General features: G+C 34.9%; 1 long non-coding RNA gene and 1 pseudogene across 1 annotated transcript; both read left to right on the forward strand.

Moving 5' to 3' along the window:
• Positions 1-1,746: 1,746 nt before the first annotated feature.
• Positions 1,747-5,248, forward strand: LOC110907925. The gene is made up of 8 exons (XR_004865291.1): positions 1,747-1,906; positions 1,986-2,030; positions 2,099-2,180; positions 2,279-2,387; positions 2,633-3,821; positions 3,897-4,428; positions 4,540-4,755; positions 4,843-5,248. It is a non-coding gene; the product is annotated as an uncharacterized LOC110907925 (long non-coding RNA).
• Positions 5,249-5,668: 420 nt separating this feature from the next.
• On the forward strand, positions 5,669-7,677 carry LOC110905199 (annotated as a pseudogene).
• The last annotated feature ends 15,312 nt before the right edge of the window (positions 7,678-22,989 follow it).

The following is a 22,989-nucleotide window of genomic DNA, read 5'->3' on the forward strand; positions in this document are numbered from 1 at the left end:
ATCACGTGTCAACCTTTACATTTTTGCTCATTGTTTGATTATAGATACAGCTCGATATCCTGAGCCGTATCCTGAAAGTGTTTTCGCAAACTATCAAACCAACATATTTTTTACAAAGTATTACTAGCACACTACCTCACAAAACTAATTTGATCACTTAATTGCTTAGGTAATTTTTGACCAAAACATAATTATACTTTAAACTTCTAGTTCATTGTTTATAGTCTGAGGATCAAGATGACATGATAATTCATTTCACTTTTCACTTTTCAACTGCTTGTTATCTCCCCATAATATTGGGAACATTCATTCACTAAAGTGAAAACCAATGAGCAATAAGCAAATTTCTCACTAATGGCTTTAAGTATTCAATCATAGAGGATTGTTTATACACAAAATATTCTCAATCTTTTTGAAGTCCCATCTTTATATGGTGTGGTGGATGAGTTTCAATATATGTTGCACAACCAAAATCTTTGATGAGATATCTTTGGTTCTGACCAAAAACCAACTGTATGGAGGAGAACTATAACTTATTGGCTTGATGTGAATTAATGCTACTATATGTAAAATTACATCTACCTAAATGAACTTTTTCTCCTCTCCTAATCATTGGCTTTGTAATCAATAGTAGACGTTTAGTGATCATCTCAACAGTAACACTTATTCCAATGATCGTTAATAACTTAAGAATCAAATTCATTATTACCAAATAAATACACTAATCTGGATTAATATGCTTGCTATCACATTAGCTAAGCCACAATCACACAAACTTCAGGTTGTGGATTTGATAACCATTTAGACGATGCGTTGAATTAAAACACTAAATGGTATCATATTAGGATATGTATATCTTTTAATCATCTCCATAATATTTAGGGTTACACACCCTCCTTTATTTGGCAAATATATAAATTCTCTTGAGAGTAAACATTACATACTAATTATCAGCTTGAAGAATCTAGCAGTTCTTCATTATGTTTCACAACATCGACTCAGCGTGGTCTAACTGGTCATGCCAACTAATTAAATAATTATGATCTATAAACTTCTAGTTTATGATCGTCTATGTACTAGTTACACTTATGCCAATGCAAGACATAATATACAAGAGAACAATGTCTTATCATTTCAAACCATCATGTTATCACTTTCATGCTTCTCACGTTTTATTTTCATGTAACTACTCCCTTAATATTGTCTCCATGATCGTTACCTTCACACCAAACAATATAAAATCACATTCGCTTCAGTGAAGGTGGTTGAGCCGAAACAAGCTTTATGGCTTTTATTTATTGGTCACACAAATGTAAAATCATTTTAAACTTTTCATATACTCTCTAATGACACTGCTACTTCAGGAGTATATCACAATGTGACAAATGACAATTTTTTTATCAACATTTTCCTCGTAAATAATATTCTCTTTACAATACACCAATTGAGAAGTAAATAAATGTTCGAGTCTACTAACATTTATCGGTCTAACATCTTACGATCATTTATAACTTGATAATGAGATTCGGAGAGTGTGGTACCTCAGATGTCATATATAAACATATATATACTCTTAAATGAGAGTTATAATAAACCACAACTTTGGTTTTGTTGCTCTATTCAATGCTAACAATATAAACAAATAATAGCATGCGAAAATACATCTATTGTATATAATAAATGAAAGGTGATTTGGGCCACGTGTCATTAAATTAGGGCATCACTTTCCCCGCCCAACAGTACTCCGTCCCCTTTTTTTCCTTTATAATCTCTCTTCTCATTTATCTTTTCAAATGGCTAGGGTTTCTTCTCTCTGGATCTTCAGTGCGATTCAACAAAAACTCAGTGTTTTCTTTGTAGATCCAACATAAATTTCTTCCTCTCTCAATCTCAAACGTCTGACAAGGTAAATCAAATATGTTCTTTGTAGATCCAACATAAATTTTGCAATATATATTGATAATTCTTCAAGCTTGATTACTTAGGTATCTTTATTAGGCATCTTCATCATCAACACCGTTTCTACACAGGTATGGTTCATATTTTTTACTTTATTTTTCAAATTGTTTTTCTATGTTATATAACCAGCCGATTTTAGGGTTTAGATTCAGCGATTTCTATATTCTCTCCATTCAACGATCTCTTCTTCATCAATCCTCTCTGGATACTCAACAACTAAGGTAATAAATCTATGTTTCCTATAAATTCTGGTTTGCTATCCTTTTCAACTTCTTTGTCAAACCCTAATGAATTCTAAGAGGTCCACATTTTGATGTAGATCCAGATGTGTCTTTGCTCGAATCTTGGTGTGACCAGTCAGATGGTTAAAACTTCCCAAGAATCCGTTCAAAATACTAAAGAGTTTGATATATGGTCTGGGTTATTAAGTATGACAACCATCAATCTATTTTTCTTTATGATGTATAGGTGTTACAATTTTCCGGTATCGTTTTCAAAAGGACCAGAAATAGTGGTTCGGGTTTTGAAATTAATTGAATCTGGTCTTTTTATTAAAACGTAAAACTTGTATTCACTCAAGTCGAGATTTAGAAAATTTTGTTCGTATGATTTGTTTGATGAACGTGTTCACGAGATCGAGCGTTTGATTCTGATTGTTTTGGTTGTTTTACAGAATGAAACATTGGAGATTTGAGGAAGTTTGGGGGTTTGAGAAGCTAGGGTTTATGGTTTTGGTTGGAATGTTGTGTTTGGGTGTGCTTCTTTTTTGGGTAAATTGATCATCGATTTGGGTTTTTTGTTGAGTTAAGTTTTGATATTATTGATTAATTCGTTGCGTTTTTTGTTTATTGTTGATCTGTTAGTTCGTTCCTGAGTGGATAATATTGTAAGCTTGTGGGATAGGGATATTTTATAGGCGTTTTGACAGAATGATATACATGGAAGGATGTGGGTACAAAGATGAACTGTATCAAATTCATATGAAATTTTTAAAAGTGGAAGTTCTTTACTTTGAGTTTTATGATTATGGCAATAAGTACTTTTTTAGCTAAAAAAGATGGACAAAAAACTGTATGTTACTTTGCTGTATATCGTTTGTGTATAATAGATTAATATTATAGGATTATTATTAATGTTATTAACCATGTGTATCCAAAATATGACTTACAAATCATGCCGCCCAGACTTGTTAATTAGGTGAACAAATGCCAATTTACAAATCTTACACGGTTTTTAATGCAAGTTAGAATTGCATTATTAATAAATCGTTCACAGCTAAGAAACCGTCGGTCAAACCCATGTTTTAGTAGATCCCGACCGTAATAATTCAGGCGGTTATCTTCAAGATTTAATCTCATCCGTTCAAACCCAAAAAACAGTTTTTTTTTTCAACGCCAGTTAAAGTTTCCTGTGTTTTCTGCATGTTTTTCGCTACGTGGGTACGCTCCCTCAACCGTTGCCCTACAATTATACATATACACTCGCTTCCTCATTCACTTTCAAATCATCTTCTTCCTCTCTCTAAAATTTCTCTGATTCAACTGGTGTTTTGCAGATGTTTCTCTCATATGCTCCTTCATTTTCATAAACCTATCGCCACCATCTGCAAATCCTCCTCCAACTACAACCTTCACCCTAATTTCTATCCAGAACATCATCAATTTGATTATCATCGACTTTTGGCAGTGTAAAATCCGGAGGGCTCGTGGCAGAAACTGATGTTTTTACCATGAAGCAACCGTGATTTTGCAGCCACCCCTGCTCTAATTGTGTATGGTTGAAGGTTGTGTTGAAAGGCTATAGGGAAATCAATTTTGGGAACGAATGTTACTTCTAATCACTGCACTAAGTCGGCAATTCAAGTAATTTATTCTAATCTATCAAATTTTGTTGTGATTTTATCTAATTTGACCTAATTTTCACATTTGATCTAGCAGAGTTCTGATATGTCTTCTTTGTTCGATCACCTCACACAAGAAATCCTCTTCTCAAATCCAGAATCATTCAATATCCTCTCTTAGTTCTCTCAAAAAAAATCAGGGCTCTGATTTTGGGGGTTTTTGGTGGTATAGTCGGCTGTCATAGAAACGAAATTGGGGGTTCTTGGTGGTATATCGGCTGTCATGGAACGAAATCATGGGAGAAGAAGGCGTGTATCGGGAAGCATACTCATTTGAAGGCATTCACTGTCAATCAGGAAGCATACAGCCCATTAAAGGCATATGAAAGGTCAAGGTAACACCAAGTAGCAAGTAACGTTAGTACTCTTACATGTTTATAGGATATGGAATTTAAATAGTAAAATCCTTTTTACGAAAGTGGAATGTGCATGATGAAAAGAATACAAGTTTGCAGATGGAACAGCTTGATGATATACAATGTTTTAGCCTATATGAAGTAGCCAGGGCCACAGGTAACTTCAGTGTCTCCAATAAGATTGGACAAGGTGGCTTTGGTCCGGTTTACAAGGTAACTTCTTTATGCTTCTTAAACAAAATGCATTGCTTATTCCTATCATGAATCAAAAGTGTAAACTCTTCAGAATTACAAGTTATCATAATCATAATTGTATTCTTTTAGGGTGTGTTGAAGGATGGAAGACAAATAGCTGTCAAGCGACTCTCAGAAACATCTCAACAAGGGCTTCATGAGTTCAAGAATGAAGTCATCTGTAATGTATTGCAAAACTTCAGCATCGGAATCTTGTGAAGCTTCTTGGATATTGCATTCATCAAAATGAACTGATTTTGATTTGTGAGTACATGACTAAGAAAAGCTTGGACTGGTTTCTATTTGGTTTGTCATTTTCAATGGTTTTACACAGTATCTTACTTTCAAATTTTATATAATAACATGTAACATATAGTAGTCACCTATCGGCAGATGAAACCAGAAGCTTGATGCTTAACTGGCCTCAACGTTTCAATATAATAGAAGGAAAAATAGTAATGGACATCTCAGCCCCACTGGTTTCGCTTTGGATTATTAGCTTGTAGATTTTAGAATTTGTTTTAGATCATTGTGTTTTTTTTCGTCATTGTGGTTTTTTTCGTCATTGTGTCTTTTTGCAATTCATTGTGTCTTTTTTTCACCAGCATTGTGCTATATTTCTCGGCATTGTGTTATATTTTGCGATCTATTGTGTCTTTTTTCCTCGGCGTTGTGTTATATTGCTCGACATTGTGTTATAGTTTGCAATTCATTGTGTCTTTTTTCCTCGGCGTTGTGTTATATTTCTCGGTATTGTGTTATATTGCTTGACATTATGTTATTTTCTCGCCTTTTTTCCTGTATATTATTTAGATCCATTGGAAATGCACATTAAATACTAAAGATTATATATGGTTACAACTTAGCTAAATTTAATTTTTTTTATTTTTTTCACAGGTAATGTAAATGTTATCAAGAACTTGAATTCTGAGAGCGTGGAAGGCTTGCAAGAGTGGCAGGTAATTATGTTACAAACACAATTTGTGACGGTTCAACTTCTTTGATTATGAAAGTGATTTGGGTCGTGGTTGATCTCAAACGGGTTAAATTAAAAAATTAGCTTAACTGGTTGAACATGCTAAATGATATTTAAAATCTACTTTCAAAGCACATGCATAATTTTTGATATTTTAATTGGCATATTAGTACAAAAAATGTAAAAAACAAAACAGTGTTTGTGGGTCAAACCGACCCGACCCGTACTACAAAACACCTCTAATATCCGGTTTGGGAGGAGGAAGATGGTGAGGTGTGGAGGACACCTGTTAATGATTTGTTGGAGGAGTTTGAAGAGGCTGCGAATGACGGTGGAATACAGAGTTTGGCAGTAGGTGCATTGGATGATAGTTTTTTGGTGAATGATTACGATATGCAGGTTGTTAAGAATTTTAGTCATGGGAAATGTGTTTATGTTAAGTTTGATAATGGTGGTTCTGGACCTTCGGGTTCAAATCTAAACCCGCAGAAGGCTCTGTTGACGAGAGGTGAGACCAATATGTTGCTTATGTGTCCGGAAAATGAGGGGAAGCCGCATTCGAGTGGTGTAAACCAGTTGGATATAGAAACAGGAAAGATAGTAACCAAATGGAAGTTCGAAAAGGACGGAACTGATATCACGATGAGGGAAGTCACAAACGATACGAAGGGGTCACAATTGGATCCTTCTGAATCACTTTCTTGGGTTTGGATGATAATCAGCTGTCTCATTGGGATATGAGAGATAGAAGAGGGATGGTTCAGAACATTGCGCACTCAAATTCTCCGATTTTGCATTGGACTAAAGGGCATCAGTTCTCTAGGGGTACGAATTTCCAGTGTTTTGCCACAACTGGTGATGGTTCGATTGTGGTAGGTCCGTTAGACAGGAAGATTCGGTTATACTCGACGAGTTCTTTGAGGCAGACTAAGACTGCTTTTCCGGGGCTTGGTTCACCAATTGCTCACGTTGATGTTACTTACGATCGGAAGTGGATATTGGGCAGTTGGGAACCACTGATACTTGCTTGATTTTGCCTTGTACGTTGTTTACTGATAAAGACGGGAAGACAAACGGGGTTTAGCGGTTGAATGGGTAACAAGATACCCGCTCCAAGATGACGAAAGTTAACTCCTGTAGATTCGCATACGGCGGGGAAGCAAAATAAGTTCCACAGTGGTATATTTTCATGGGTAAGGTTCCCTCCTTTTCTTTCATTATTAGTATGTGAAGAACATCTATAAAATTCTGTTTTCATGTGACGGAAAGTGGTAAATAAGAACGCTATCTGGTTGCAACTGTGGGAAAATTCAGTGTGATTTGGGATTTCCAGCAAGTGAAGAACAGTGCACATGAGTGTTACAGGAATCAACAAGGCCTCAAAAGTTGTTACTGCTAGAAACTCATGACCAGAAATGAGTCCATCATCGAAATCCGATTCATGCATGATAAATTCGCAGTCACTGACTCACCTGAAGCACCATTGGTTGTCGCAGCCCCCATCATTCAGTTTGTCTGTCTGATGGAAAAGGAAAACGACGATAGACATACAACTTTAACTAATTCTTTGTCGTGTGTTTTCATCGTTTGTCTATAATAGATTTGCATAGATGTAAAGTAGTATGTTTTTATTTGTTTCTTTAGATTTGGATACGGAATTCGCAAAGAAACAACAATTGAAGCAGGTGATATTTGCGTAGTGTAACAAGGCATTGTAGATTGTTTGCTTGATCGATTGACCTATGTTTGCATCTGTTTTTCTATGTTATGCCCCATCACATGGTAAAAAAAACCGACCCAACTGGACTTAAAACTTGAAAACGTTTGGAACTGGGTTCGTCAAAAACTGAGTTCAAGCCGAATTTCTCATCTGATCCAGAGTCCGTTAGCGGTTTGAATCGAGTTTTAACGATACTAATATGCTATGTGGCTAGAGAGTTTATAAATGGTTTCCCAGTTTTATTGCTCGACATTGTGTTATAGTTTGCAATCCATTGTGTCTTTTTTCCTCGGCCTTGTGTTATATTTCTCAGTATTGTGTTATATTGCTTGACATTGTGTTATATTTTCTCGCCTTTTTCCCTATATATTATTTAGATCAATTGGAAATGCACATTAAATACTAATGATTATATATGGTTACAACTTAGCTAAATTTATTTATTTATTTATTTATTTTTTTTTTGCAGGTAATGTAAGTGTTATCAAGAACTTGAATTCTGAGAGTGTGGAAGGCTTGCAAGAGTGGCAGGTAATTATGTTACAAACACAATTTGTGACGGTTCGACTTCTTTGATTATGAAAGTGATTTGGGTCGTGTTTGATCTCAAACGGGTTAAATTAAAAAATTAGCTTAGCTGGTTGAACATGCTAAATGATATTTAAAATCTACTTTCAAAGCACATGCATAATTTTTGATATTTTAATTGGCATATTAGTACAAAAAAATGTAAAAAAAAACAGTGTTTATGGGTCAAACCGACCCGACCCGTACTACAAAACACCTCTAATATGCAGATTATTTTTTAAACAGTATTGATTTTGTATCATAACTATTATATTAATCATTTATAGGAAAAGGAACAAAAAGTGTTTGCGGGTCAAAGTGACAGGGCCAGACAACCGCTGAGGTGCATTTTGAAAGCGCTAGACAACCGCTAAGGCAAGCCGAGCTGGCTAAAGTGGCAGATCTTATTGCGGCAGTGGATGTGTTCCCGTTTGAAGACGACATGACAGATGGGTATGGCTGCCATATGGCAGCTTCTCGGTTCGCAACGCAAGAAAGGTTATAGAAAATAAATATTTCAACAAAATGGGTATCGAATTTACGTAGAATGGGTACCACTTAAGGTATTTTTTTGTTAAAGATATAGCGGAAGGGCAATATGGTAATATTGGGTTGTGTTCGATCTCAAGCGAGTCAAATTAGAAACGTATAACCCTCTAAATCATTTTATTCAAAGATTCAGATTTATATCGTAATAAGACTCTTTTTTTTTGCAATCATAACTACAGCATCAAGTATTTATAACTACTTAAAATGAAGAAAAACATTTGTGGGTGAACCCAACTCGATCCAACGTGTTTTGATCCGTACTAAAAGTATGACCATTATGACCCGAACCCATTTTGACCCGCATGACGCTTGTGTTATTACAGGTTTTTTGATCGTGCATCGATCATGACCCCAGATGACGGCGAAAATCCACACCCGTGGAAACTATGCACCGTCACGCAAGTCGAAGAAGTAAAATGTGTCCTAAGACTACTCCCAATATGGTTATGCACCATATTATTATCAATAGTATTCATCCAAATGATTTCACTTTTTGTCGAACAAGGTGCAACCATGAACCGAAAAAACTCGAACTTCTACATCTCACCTGCAAGCATGACAGTTTTCGACATAATAAGCACATCAGTTTTCATTATCTACTATGACAAACTCATTCTCCCACTATACGTCAAAATAACCAAACCAAAGCCCAACCCGCCAAGCGAGCTGCAACGAATGGAGATCGGGCTTGCTATTGCGACAGCAGCGATCATCACAGCAGGTGTAGTGGAACATCACAGGCTAAAATATGCAAGTGAAGGCCCAAAAGAAACAAGCTCTTTAAGCATATTTTGGCAAACACCTCAGTATGTGTTGGTGGGCGTTGACTGCTCTTAATCTTGTGTTTTTTGTTTCTTGTGCTTAGAAGTATAAGAATATAGTTGTGGAGAGAAGAGATGAAGCTAGGGACATGAGTTAAGTGGTTATGGTACTTTATGCAGTAAGAAACAAAAGTGACAGAAATATATAAGTTTTATTATATATGATGCCTTGTGTTTGATCAAGTTTAATTTTTTTAGCATTAACCTATGGGAAAGAAACTTATGAGAGTGTGATCCAATATTTCGAGTGTCTGAAATTAATCAACGAAGTTAACTTTATCGTCAAATCAAACGCAAGCCAAACAGCAGCAGTTCGCTGCTGCTGCCGCTGCGTTTTTCTTTTGTTTCCTTTTCTTCTATGATACCCTAATACATATGTCCTACATCAGAATACCGCAGCTAACGTAATAAAATAGGCACACAGCGGAATATATATGTACATATATTTACAGAAAAACGCTTATTAAAAAACCAAGTAGAGAAAACTGTTGGAACTGCAAAAACACGGATTTGTTAACTTTTTTGGTTTGTACGCAGTCAACACCTTGAAACGAGGCATGATGCACTTCTTGAATTAGTATTTAAAGATGAAACATACACGAAAGTATACGGCTACATGCATCTTATCAACGGGTTTATGGTCCACATGTCTCCTGAACAGGTCACAAACAATCTGAACACTTTACCACCGTCAATCAATCGTCTTCTCCTATGTAATCGTAAGTGATCTATATACTTTTTTTTCTTATTGTTTTCCTATATATTAAGCTTTTACATAACTAATAAGTTTCAAGACTCCAAAAAAGGGTTGGGCAATTAGATCTTGGGACTCTATACCCTCAGAGACACCTGTTTGTGAGTACATAGGAGTTCTCAAAGAGACGGATGATGTTGACTCCAACATTGAAAACAACTATATATTTGACATTGACTGCATTCAAACAATGAAGGGACTAGGCGGAAGAGAGGCAGGCATAAGGGTATTCCGGAAGCACAATTAGAATCAGGAGTGTTTTATAGACTGTTGAAATCAAAGCAAGTCGGTCGGTTTGAGATATATACAGTTCGGTTTTGGATGTTTAACCGTCTGGTCAAACTATTTGGAACTTGGAATTGATTATTTTAATACATTTTTTTAGCTCAATCAAATTGGTAAAGCCATTCAACCTGTCCGGTTTGGGTTGACATTTTACCGTAGTTAGCGAATTGCCGGTAATTTTTTTCTAGCCCTGACTGAGCTAGGCCGTGAGCCCCTTAGTTACTATGCCACATGTTAACATTTACTATTATGTACTGTATTTAACTTATATTTCTTTATATGAACCTGATAGAGGCGAGTTGGGGATGTAGCCATGTCATCATTACCAGTTTAAAACGATGACAAGGATAGCGGTCCAGAATTTTGCATCGAACATTTGGAAACGTTGGCATGGTTCCTTTTGGGCTGATTGTTTGGATTTTAAAGATAAAACACAGCTTGAACCAGTGGTCTCCTCTAACTGCAAGCCCTTAAGAATTCTTTTTTTGGTACCTCGATTCAGTTCTAGAGTGACAGGTAGCGAGGTGGTGTAGGTTGAACCCGGTATTCGCATCTTGTAGTCTCTCTCAAGCAGTTTGGGACTATGTAACGAGGCTGAACCCGGTATTCGCACTTGGGGCAAAGGACCTGGTGAATTTACATCGGGGGTCTCGCAAATGGAATAAAATAGTGTGTATCATCCAAACGGATGGTGATAATGTGTTGTATTATACAGTTAATCGAGTGGTGTGTATGCATGTTGATGAGAAACTTCCAGCCCCTACACTTGAAGTATTAGCGAAAATAAGTGTGGAAAGTCAGGTAATATCTAAATTCTGTTGAGTTACATTCCTTCGCAAGTATTATTAAGTTTCTACGATCGATCATTGATTTATTAGTTTGATTTCTGGGTTAAATATTGTTTTTGGGTTCAATTACATCTTCACAAATCGATTTTGCAGGTCTGTGTTGATGGTGTTTTGTGAAATCGATTGCAGGTTCGTGTTAATTGGTGGTTGGTTTGAAATCGGAATATTACCTAATAGCACAAGTGCTGTTATAACATTGGGTAGAACAGAACAGAGGTGTATAGGTTTATTAGTCAGTTCAAGAATCTTATTTAAAATTAATTAATATTCAGCAAACATTTTGTCAAGTTATTGTTGATTGCGCTAAAACATTATATGAAAGGCCGTCAACAAAAGGTGGCCAACCGATGATATCCATACCATATCTAAATCAAACAAGAACACTTTCATGCTTTTAGTAATCATTTAAACCCGGATTATGTGAAAGATAAAAGAGTGTCTGTTAAAAGTAGCTAAGCTATGTTTTCTTTTCTTTTCTTTTCAATTCAGTTGTTTACTATTTTTGTAAAGTTAATTGCTTATTGTATTTGTTATTCTTATTGAAGAATAATAAATAAGATGAAGGGCTGATTATGAAAGCTGATTATGAAAGTCTATGCAAGCTAAAGGGCTGTTTGGTTAAAAAGCTTAGGGGTTGGAGTTGTACAGTATGATGTCTAGAAGCAAAGGGGCTTAAGGTGTATGTCCAGGAAATTGTAACGAGTATAAAAGACTTATTGGTGTTCAGATTACAAGTCTTTGATTAGCTGTTGTGCACACTTCAACCTAAGTCACATACTGAGTTGTGTAAGTGCTTGGTAATGAATTTGTTTAGATATTAAAACTGAGGGGAGATGTTAAAATGTACATTTATGATCAGTTTTAATATCATTATAATATAATGTATGTTTATGGTGTTTGTCACATGTATGTTGGACGAATGGGCTATGGAGCATGGGCTGAATGGAGTTGGGCTTTATAAAGCATGAAGATAGGAAGATGGGCTAAAAGAAGCATGTTCGTGTGAAGATGGGCTTGTCAGTTGAAGCCGGGTTATTATCAACCCGGATAAAGTGTTAGTTGGAGCGATATTTAAGAGAAAGTCCAGATGCTTCTCAATTATTCACCAAGATATTTTCTCTATCTAGAGTCTGAAGAGATAATAGCTTTTATGTTCGTTCCAGAAGATAAGAAGACTTCTAGGGTTTTATTCTGCTGTTCATCCTTTCTTGCTCTTGTCTCCTTATCGTTCTGCTGGCAAATCAGATAAGTTTATGTGTAGTCGATTATCACTTACATTCTTCTCTCTCATTGTGTTATTGCTCAGTCTGTTCGACCCAGCTGTTAGGGTTTGTAATTGTGTAGTTGTTCTTGTGAATCTCTCAGCTGTATTGTGAGAGATTTGTGTCTGTATTTCTATAGATAATCATCTATTGATGATTATCGTTTGATCTTTGGATCTTGTATTCTTCTGGTCTTACTGTTCTTGTAAGATCTTGGGTATTTTGGGGGTTTTTTCTGGTTTGGGTTAATAAAAGTTTCTCCACGTTTTGTCGCTTATTTTGTGTTAATGTTGTTTCTTGTATTATGTGTTGAGAATATATACCATTTTTGACATGGTATCAGAGCCGTAAGGCTCATAATTTGTAGTTTTTTTATCGGTTCGTTGATTCTGGGTGGTTTTTCATATATAGGGTTAGGTTTTTTTATCATTAAATTCTTCCGCTGTCAAGAAAGGTTTACATTTAATCTGCTAAACATTAGTTGTGTACAGTGGTTCAGGTTTATGAAAATTAATCGTCGTATTTGTATGCAAGAAGTCTGATTGTTTTCTGTAGTGTCTCTAGATCTGTCCCTTGCCATTTGATTCTGGTGTTTGATTGTGGGAGTTCTTTATAAAGCTCCGTTTTATGGTTCTTCCGCTGTGGGTTATTGATTTGGATTTAGAATTTTTTTATAAAGCTCTGTTTTCTGGTATTATTAAATGTTCTTGGTAATTTAATCAAGATCGTGTTTGTATTTGTTAAAATCTGGTGAAGTTTTGTTCGGTCATGTTGTTCTTTGTGTTTTTTGTGTTGTATGTTTCATTTTTTTTTGGGTTTCTCTTTGTCTGGTACGTTTTGACCTGTTTCTTGGAGTGTGTGCAGGCTCGCATCTGGTGAAATCTGTTTTGTTGTTTTTTGGTATGGCACAAATCCTAGTTAGGGTTTGTTGGAGGTCAAGGAGGTGTTCTATCATCTGTTATTCTCAAGACCTGTGTTGGTCTCTGAACCCTAGAAGGTTCAGGGCAAACTGACCAGGTGGTTTTGGTTTGTGGCTTAGTCAGTTCTTGTAGTTCTCGAAAACTACAGTTCTGATCTTTTTTTGGAGCATATTGCACCCTCTGTAAGATCTTTCCATTTTTTTTCTCGTTGTTGGTTAGTTGAAGTCGGGGTAGTGAGGACCGGCACCCTTGATTGTTTGTTATTGTTGATTCTTGTCTATTCTGTGGTTATCTGTTCTTTTGTTGCTTGTTGTTATCTGTTTTTTTTTTCTTGTTGATTACTTGTATATTTTCTGTTGTGTTTTGGTTCCTTGTCTTAGAGTGTGGCTCCTGTATTAAGACCTGTCCAGGCACTATAAGTGATGAACCTGGAATCTGGACACTGATACAGCTTCGCCTTAGGGTTTTTGGTTGCATATAAGTTGACTGTTGTTTCTGTGAGTAGTTGTCCGTCTGTTAACTTGTGTTCTCCTTCTTGTATATAGTGTTCATTTACTTGTTTTTTGTCTTGGTTTAAAATTGCTAAATTGTCTAAGCATAGATTCATAAAAGCATTTGTTGAGGTCTTATGTTCATTAACTCTATGTTAGGATATAATTGTTATTTGTTATGTGAAGATTTTTTGATTGACTGCTCAATGTCTCTTGTTGAGAACAATCGAAATGTATGTCTTTCATATGAGTTGTATTTTTTTTCTTCAAATGTTTTGTGGATTATGGTAAAGGAGTTATTTAGAATCGGTTCCTGTATGACTATTAAAATTGTTAAATGGAGGTTTGATTTCTTTTCACTGTCCATATAAATAAATAAAAAATTTAAAAGGTTTGTGTGCTATGTCTTAATCTGTTTATGTTTTCTTGTGGGTATCATGTTATCTGTTTTTTATGTGTTTTATGTGATATTTGGTTTGGATCAGGTGATTTGATTTTTTTTTGGCTGTCAAAGTGTCTTCTGTGCATAGCCGTATGTCTTATTGTTTTGTGTGGTATGGTTAGTCGAACTATGTGGTTCGTGTGTTTCTAACCAGCTGTGTTGTCAAGTGTGTTCTTGAATATGTTGTGCAGCCTTGTTTGCAGTTTATTTTGTGGTTTGTCTTGAATACTGCTAAAATGCTATTTGTTCTTGATATTTGTGTCTGCCTAGCTATGATATCTGTATGATGGGGATCATTGTCCTAAATGTTGTTAAATGTCTTGTATTTGTAGTCTTGATGTTTACTTGTCTATGATCTTGTTTGTATGATTAGCTTGAGCTGTATGGTTCATGTTTATTTAATGGTATTGTCAAGATTATTTTGTATATGTGATAGCCTTATATGTAATCTCTTGTGAGATATTTTTGGCTATGTCTTATTGTCTTGTTATTCTTTGTCTTGTGCGTGAGATATTAAATCATGTGATTTTGTACTTCTTGTTTATCAGTCTTGGTATGATTCTTATGATTCAGTATTTCGTGAAAAGTTTTTTTTAATCTAGTCATAAATCTGTTTTCTTGGTTGTTGAGTTATGTGGTTTACAACTTTAATCGTTTAACTAGTTGTATTTCTCAAGATTATTTCTTGAATGTTTATGATGATGGCCTTGTGTTTTTTCTCTTGTGTAAGAGATATTTTTCTGGTCTTAAAATCATGTGATTTTCTATTTTACCAGAGTTTGTATAGGCTGTAATTGTTGTCTGGTGTAGAAGTGTGTACTTCTCGTTATGATCAGACTTGTTCTTGAATCTTGTGATTCCTTTTTAGAAGTCGTGTGACTTTTGTGTTATCAGATATGTTTCTGATAGTTTTGATTGAATCGTGTGGTTCATTTTTTGTTGAGAGGTTGTAAAAGTTTTTGATTGAATCAAATTAGTCTTTAAGTTCCTCACAAGTCTTGTCATTTAGAAATGGTTTTAAAGTCTTAAAAGTCGTGTGACTTTATGTTTCATCATATATGTATGAGTGTATCTGATTTTAAAATCGTATGTTTCCGTGATGTGTAAATCTTTGTATGGTCAGATATGTTTCTGATACTATTAATGAATCTAGTGAGTCTTTGTTTTATTCTATATGGATCTGGTATTGTGACAGAACCTTGTGAATCTTTAGTCATTGTTTTACTAGATTTTTTATTCTCTTGCAAACAAGTTCATGTCTTTGTTATCTTTGGATATTCGTTTCAGTGTTAGATAAATTTGTTTTGTGTATGGAATTAGATCTTGTCGTATTGATGAGTTTTATGTCTTTGATCTGGGAAAGTGTTTTTTAGATCTGTCTAAAATTTGTATTTGGTTCAGCCTATGGGTAAATCATATATCTTGGTCTCAGATTTCGGGTTCTGAAATTTGGGTTATTTCTGATTGTTGTTTGGAATCTTGTGGTGTCTTGTTTGATCAAATTTGTGAATTTGATCTTGTTGTAGAATCATATGATTCTTTGTTAGTTGGAATATGTTTTCAGAAATGTTGATTTTTTGGTTGTTGCTAGAAGTTGTTTTGTCTGTTAGTTATTTTTCGCTAATGATTTTTTTTTTTGATGTGGATCTAAAGTTCACTATTCATTTGAAAGTTGTTGGTTTACCGAGTTGTATGACAAATTTACTTTGTATACTGTGTTGGTATGTGTCTTGTGTTTTTGATTCTCAGTGGTGGATTTAATGTTCATATGTTGGTTAAAAATCTGTGATGAAAAAGGCTGTTGTAATCGTATATCAATATGTTATATAATTTGTTTTGATGTCTTCTTCTAAAAAAAAGGAAAGTAAGTCATTACATCTTTAGGATGGTTAAGCTGCAACAATAAAAAGGAGTGCTTGGTTGTTATATAGATTTTGGTTTGTTCAGTAACAGAAACGTATTGCCACTTGTGGGCCTTGCTACAATAGTGCGCTGGGGTTATCAAGCATGTTTGACAACTGAATTGAGGGGGGATGTTAAAAGTAGCTAAGCTATGTTTTCTTTTCTTTTCTTTTCAATTCAGTTGTTTACTATTTTTGTAAAGTTAATTGCTTATTGTATTTGTTATTCTTATTGAAGAATAATAAATAAGATGAAGGGCTGATTATGAAAGCTGATTATGAAAGTCTATGCAAGCTAAAGGGCTGTTTGGTTAAAAAGCTTAGGGGTTGGAGTTGTACAGTATGATGTCTAGAAGCAAAGGGGCTTAAGGTGTATGTCCAGGAAATTGTAACGAGTATAAAAGACTTATTGGTGTTCAGATTACAAGTCTTTGATTAGCTGTTGTGCACACTTCAACCTAAGTCACATACTGAGTTGTGTAAGTGCTTGGTAATGAATTTGTTTAGATATTAAAACTGAGGGGAGATGTTAAAATGTACATTTATGATCAGTTTTAATATCATTATAATATAATGTATGTTTATGGTGTTTGTCACATGTATGTTGGACGAATGGGCTATGGAGCATGGGCTGAATGGAGTTGGGCTTTATAAAGCATGAAGATAGGAAGATGGGCTAAAAGAAGCATGTTCGTGTGAAGATGGGCTTGTCAGTTGAAGCCGGGTTATTATCAACCCGGATAAAGTGTTAGTTGGAGCGATATTTAAGAGAAAGTCCAGATGCTTCTCAATTATTCACCAAGATATTTTCTCTATCTAGAGTCTGAAGAGATAATAGCTTTTATGTTCGTTCCAGAAGATAAGAAGACTTCTAGGGTTTTATTCTGCTGTTCATCCTTTCTTGCTCTTGTCTCCTTATCGTTCTGCTGGCAAATCAGATAAGTTTATGTGTAGTCGATTATCACTTACATTCTTCTCTCTCATTGTGTTATTGCTCAGTCTGTTCGACCCAGCTGTTAGGGTTTGTAATTGTGTAGTTGTTCTTGTGAATCTCTCAGCTGTATTGTGAGAGATTTGTGTCTGTATTTCTATAGATAATCATCTATTGATGATTATCGTTTGATCTTTGGATCTTGTATTCTTCTGGTCTTACTGTTCTTGTAAGATCTTGGGTATTTTGGGGGTTTTTTCTGGTTTGGGTTAATAAAAGTTTCTCCACGTTTTGTCGCTTATTTTGTGTTAATGTTGTTTCTTGTATTATGTGTTGAGAATATATACCATTTTTGACATGGTATCAGAGCCGTAAGGCTCATAATTTGTAGTTTTTTTATCGGTTCGTTGATTCTGGGTGGTTTTTCATATATAGGGTTAGGTTTTTTTATCATTAAATTCTTCCGCTGTCAAGAAAGGTTTACATTTAATCTGCTAAACATTAGTTGTGTACAGTGGTTCAGGTTTATGAAAATTAATCGTCGTATTTGTATGCAAGAAGTCTGATTGTTTTCTGTAGTGTCTCTAGATCTGTCCCTTGCCATTTGATTCTGGTGTTTGATTGTGGGAGTTCTTTATAAAGCTCCGTTTTATGGTTCTTCCGCTGTGGGTTATTGATTTGGATTTAGAATTTTTTTATAAAGCTCTGTTTTCTGGTATTATTAAATGTTCTTGGTAATTTAATCAAGATCGTGTTTGTATTTGTTAAAATCTGGTGAAGTTTTGTTCGGTCATGTTGTTCTTTGTGTTTTTTGTGTTGTATGTTTCATTTTTTTTTTGGGTTTCTCTTTGTCTGGTACGTTTTGACCTGTTTCTTGGAGTGTGTGCAGGCTCGCATCTGGTGAAATCTGTTTTGTTGTTTTTTGGTATGGCACAAATCCTAGTTAGGGTTTGTTGGAGGTCAAGGAGGTGTTCTATCATCTGTTATTCTCAAGACCTGTGTTGGTCTCTGAACCCTAGAAGGTTCAGGGCAAACTGACCAGGTGGTTTTGGTTTGTGGCTTAGTCAGTTCTTGTAGTTCTCGAAAACTACAGTTCTGATCTTTTTTTGGAGCATATTGCACCCTCTGTAAGATCTTTCCATTTTTTTTCTCGTTGTTGGTTAGTTGAAGTCGGGGTAGTGAGGACCGGCACCCTTGATTGTTTGTTATTGTTGATTCTTGTCTATTCTGTGGTTATCTGTTCTTTTGTTGCTTGTTGTTATCTGTTTTTTTTTCTTGTTGATTACTTGTATATTTTCTGTTGTGTTTTGGTTCCTTGTCTTAGAGTGTGGCTCCTGTATTAAGACCTGTCCAGGCACTATAAGTGATGAACCTGGAATCTGGACACTGATACAGCTTCGCCTTAGGGTTTTTGGTTGCATATAAGTTGACTGTTGTTTCTGTGAGTAGTTGTCCGTCTGTTAACTTGTGTTCTCCTTCTTGTATATAGTGTTCATTTACTTGTTTTTTGTCTTGGTTTAAAATTGCTAAATTGTCTAAGCATAGATTCATAAAAGCATTTGTTGAGGTCTTATGTTCATTAACTCTATGTTAGGATATAATTGTTATTTGTTATGTGAAGATTTTTTGATTGACTGCTCAATGTCTCTTGTTGAGAACAATCGAAATGTATGTCTTTCATATGAGTTGTATTTTTTTTCTTCAAATGTTTTGTGGATTATGGTAAAGGAGTTATTTAGAATCGGTTCCTGTATGACTATTAAAATTGTTAAATGGAGGTTTGATTTCTTTTCACTGTCCATATAAATAAATAAAAAATTTAAAAGGTTTGTGTGCTATGTCTTAATCTGTTTATGTTTTCTTGTGGGTATCATGTTATCTGTTTTTTATGTGTTTTATGTGATATTTGGTTTGGATCAGGTGATTTGATTTTTTTTTGGCTGTCAAAGTGTCTTCTGTGCATAGCCGTATGTCTTATTGTTTTGTGTGGTATGGTTAGTCGAACTATGTGGTTCGTGTGTTTCTAACCAGCTGTGTTGTCAAGTGTGTTCTTGAATATGTTGTGCAGCCTTGTTTGCAGTTTATTTTGTGGTTTGTCTTGAATACTGCTAAAATGCTATTTGTTCTTGATATTTGTGTCTGCCTAGCTATGATATCTGTATGATGGGGATCATTGTCCTAAATGTTGTTAAATGTCTTGTATTTGTAGTCTTGATGTTTACTTGTCTATGATCTTGTTTGTATGATTAGCTTGAGCTGTATGGTTCATGTTTATTTAATGGTATTGTCAAGATTATTTTGTATATGTGATAGCCTTATATGTAATCTCTTGTGAGATATTTTTGGCTATGTCTTATTGTCTTGTTATTCTTTGTCTTGTGCGTGAGATATTAAATCATGTGATTTTGTACTTCTTGTTTATCAGTCTTGGTATGATTCTTATGATTCAGTATTTCGTGAAAAGTTTTTTTTAATCTAGTCATAAATCTGTTTTCTTGGTTGTTGAGTTATGTGGTTTACAACTTTAATCGTTTAACTAGTTGTATTTCTCAAGATTATTTCTTGAATGTTTATGATGATGGCCTTGTGTTTTTTCTCTTGTGTAAGAGATATTTTTCTGGTCTTAAAATCATGTGATTTTCTATTTTACCAGAGTTTGTATAGGCTGTAATTGTTGTCTGGTGTAGAAGTGTGTACTTCTCGTTATGATCAGACTTGTTCTTGAATCTTGTGATTCCTTTTTAGAAGTCGTGTGACTTTTGTGTTATCAGATATGTTTCTGATAGTTTTGATTGAATCGTGTGGTTCATTTTTTGTTGAGAGGTTGTAAAAGTTTTTGATTGAATCAAATTAGTCTTTAAGTTCCTCACAAGTCTTGTCATTTAGAAATGGTTTTAAAGTCTTAAAAGTCGTGTGACTTTATGTTTCATCATATATGTATGAGTGTATCTGATTTTAAAATCGTATGTTTCCGTGATGTGTAAATCTTTGTATGGTCAGATATGTTTCTGATACTATTAATGAATCTAGTGAGTCTTTGTTTTATTCTATATGGATCTGGTATTGTGACAGAACCTTGTGAATCTTTAGTCATTGTTTTACTAGATTTTTTATTCTCTTGCAAACAAGTTCATGTCTTTGTTATCTTTGGATATTCGTTTCAGTGTTAGATAAATTTGTTTTGTGTATGGAATTAGATCTTGTCGTATTGATGAGTTTTATGTCTTTGATCTGGGAAAGTGTTTTTTAGATCTGTCTAAAATTTGTATTTGGTTCAGCCTATGGGTAAATCATATATCTTGGTCTCAGATTTCGGGTTCTGAAATTTGGGTTATTTCTGATTGTTGTTTGGAATCTTGTGGTGTCTTGTTTGATCAAATTTGTGAATTTGATCTTGTTGTAGAATCATATGATTCTTTGTTAGTTGGAATATGTTTTCAGAAATGTTGATTTTTTGGTTGTTGCTAGAAGTTGTTTTGTCTGTTAGTTATTTTTCGCTAATGATTTTTTTTTTTGATGTGGATCTAAAGTTCACTATTCATTTGAAAGTTGTTGGTTTACCGAGTTGTATGACAAATTTACTTTGTATACTGTGTTGGTATGTGTCTTGTGTTTTTGATTCTCAGTGGTGGATTTAATGTTCATATGTTGGTTAAAAATCTGTGATGAAAAAGGCTGTTGTAATCGTATATCAATATGTTATATAATTTGTTTTGATGTCTTCTTCTAAAAAAAAGGAAAGTAAGTCATTACATCTTTAGGATGGTTAAGCTGCAACAATAAAAAGGAGTGCTTGGTTGTTATATAGATTTTGGTTTGTTCAGTAACAGAAACGTATTGCCACTTGTGGGCCTTGCTACAATAGTGCGCTGGGGTTATCAAGCATGTTTGACAACTGAATTGAGGGGGGATGTTAAAAGTAGCTAAGCTATGTTTTCTTTTCTTTTCTTTTCAATTCAGTTGTTTACTATTTTTGTAAAGTTAATTGCTTATTGTATTTGTTATTCTTATTGAAGAATAATAAATAAGATGAAGGGCTGATTATGAAAGCTGATTATGAAAGTCTATGCAAGCTAAAGGGCTGTTTGGTTAAAAAGCTTAGGGGTTGGAGTTGTACAGTATGATGTCTAGAAGCAAAGGGGCTTAAGGTGTATGTCCAGGAAATTGTAACGAGTATAAAAGACTTATTGGTGTTCAGATTACAAGTCTTTGATTAGCTGTTGTGCACACTTCAACCTAAGTCACATACTGAGTTGTGTAAGTGCTTGGTAATGAATTTGTTTAGATATTAAAACTGAGGGGAGATGTTAAAATGTACATTTATGATCAGTTTTAATATCATTATAATATAATGTATGTTTATGGTGTTTGTCACATGTATGTTGGACGAATGGGCTATGGAGCATGGGCTGAATGGAGTTGGGCTTTATAAAGCATGAAGATAGGAAGATGGGCTAAAAGAAGCATGTTCGTGTGAAGATGGGCTTGTCAGTTGAAGCCGGGTTATTATCAACCCGGATAAAGTGTTAGTTGGAGCGATATTTAAGAGAAAGTCCAGATGCTTCTCAATTATTCACCAAGATATTTTCTCTATCTAGAGTCTGAAGAGATAATAGCTTTTATGTTCGTTCCAGAAGATAAGAAGACTTCTAGGGTTTTATTCTGCTGTTCATCCTTTCTTGCTCTTGTCTCCTTATCGTTCTGCTGGCAAATCAGATAAGTTTATGTGTAGTCGATTATCACTTACATTCTTCTCTCTCATTGTGTTATTGCTCAGTCTGTTCGACCCAGCTGTTAGGGTTTGTAATTGTGTAGTTGTTCTTGTGAATCTCTCAGCTGTATTGTGAGAGATTTGTGTCTGTATTTCTATAGATAATCATCTATTGATGATTATCGTTTGATCTTTGGATCTTGTATTCTTCTGGTCTTACTGTTCTTGTAAGATCTTGGGTATTTTGGGGGTTTTTTCTGGTTTGGGTTAATAAAAGTTTCTCCACGTTTTGTCGCTTATTTTGTGTTAATGTTGTTTCTTGTATTATGTGTTGAGAATATATACCATTTTTGACAGTGTCACAGTTTTTTATGATCACCTAATGTACAAAAAAGAGTCATTCTGCTCCTTTGTTGGAAGGATGACCACCACATACATACAGATGTCCAAACTAACTCTTCAATTTTTCAGCTCTGTATCAACTAACATAAAATTAAGATATATGATATGGAGCTACATGAAAAACAAAATGTCCAGCTACCTGCTGAAAATGGGCCTCGGATTATTGCAGTCGTAATTTATCATGAAAATGAAAGCTACTGATACACCCCCACAGTTAAAAATAAAATCCTGAAAAATGTAAAAGTTCAAAATTTAAGGCAGACTTGAAGGGATACAAAAGTCGGGTCGGGTAGGGTCATGGGTCAAAACGGGTTCGGGTCAAAACGGGTTCGGGTCGGAACGGGTTGGTTAAAAAAATGTTTAAAAAAAAAGTGACTGTACATCAAGGGGCAATTTTGTCGGGTTAAAAGTTAAAAACTAATTAATAGATTGACAAAATGCCAACTTTTAAACAAGTGGTTATAGTGTCACCTGAAAGTGTGAGATTATGATTGACGTCGAATGTTGTTTGATGAATTGAAATGGATGAGAGGAACTTATTTTCTTGGAACATGATACGGGTTGAAACGGTTTGCGTCGAAACGTATGTGTCGAAACGGTTCGCATCGAAACGGTACGCGTCGAAACGGGCGCGTCGAGACGGTACGTGTCGAAACGGGCGCGTCGAGACGGTACGCGTCGAAACGGTTAAAACAACTTTCGACTCAGAACTAAACATGCCTAGATCTTTCGAATCGCATGTTTAATCATATGTTTCAGATGTGTTGATTAGCTGATTTTGCAAACAAACAAACAAATCAGATGATTACTTAAGGGGAAATTGGCCTGTAATAATCTCACCTAGACCTTATTGGCCAATAATAATCCCACCTCAGAATATTCCCCCTACCAGTCCCACCTTTCACCTATTTTTCCTATAATGGTCCCCCGTTAAAAAAACTTAACGGGGTTAAGTTTTTT

Source organism: Helianthus annuus, chromosome 8 (assembly GCF_002127325.2).
Source record: "Helianthus annuus cultivar XRQ/B chromosome 8, HanXRQr2.0-SUNRISE, whole genome shotgun sequence".
Lineage (NCBI taxonomy): Eukaryota > Viridiplantae > Streptophyta > Magnoliopsida > Asterales > Asteraceae > Helianthus > Helianthus annuus.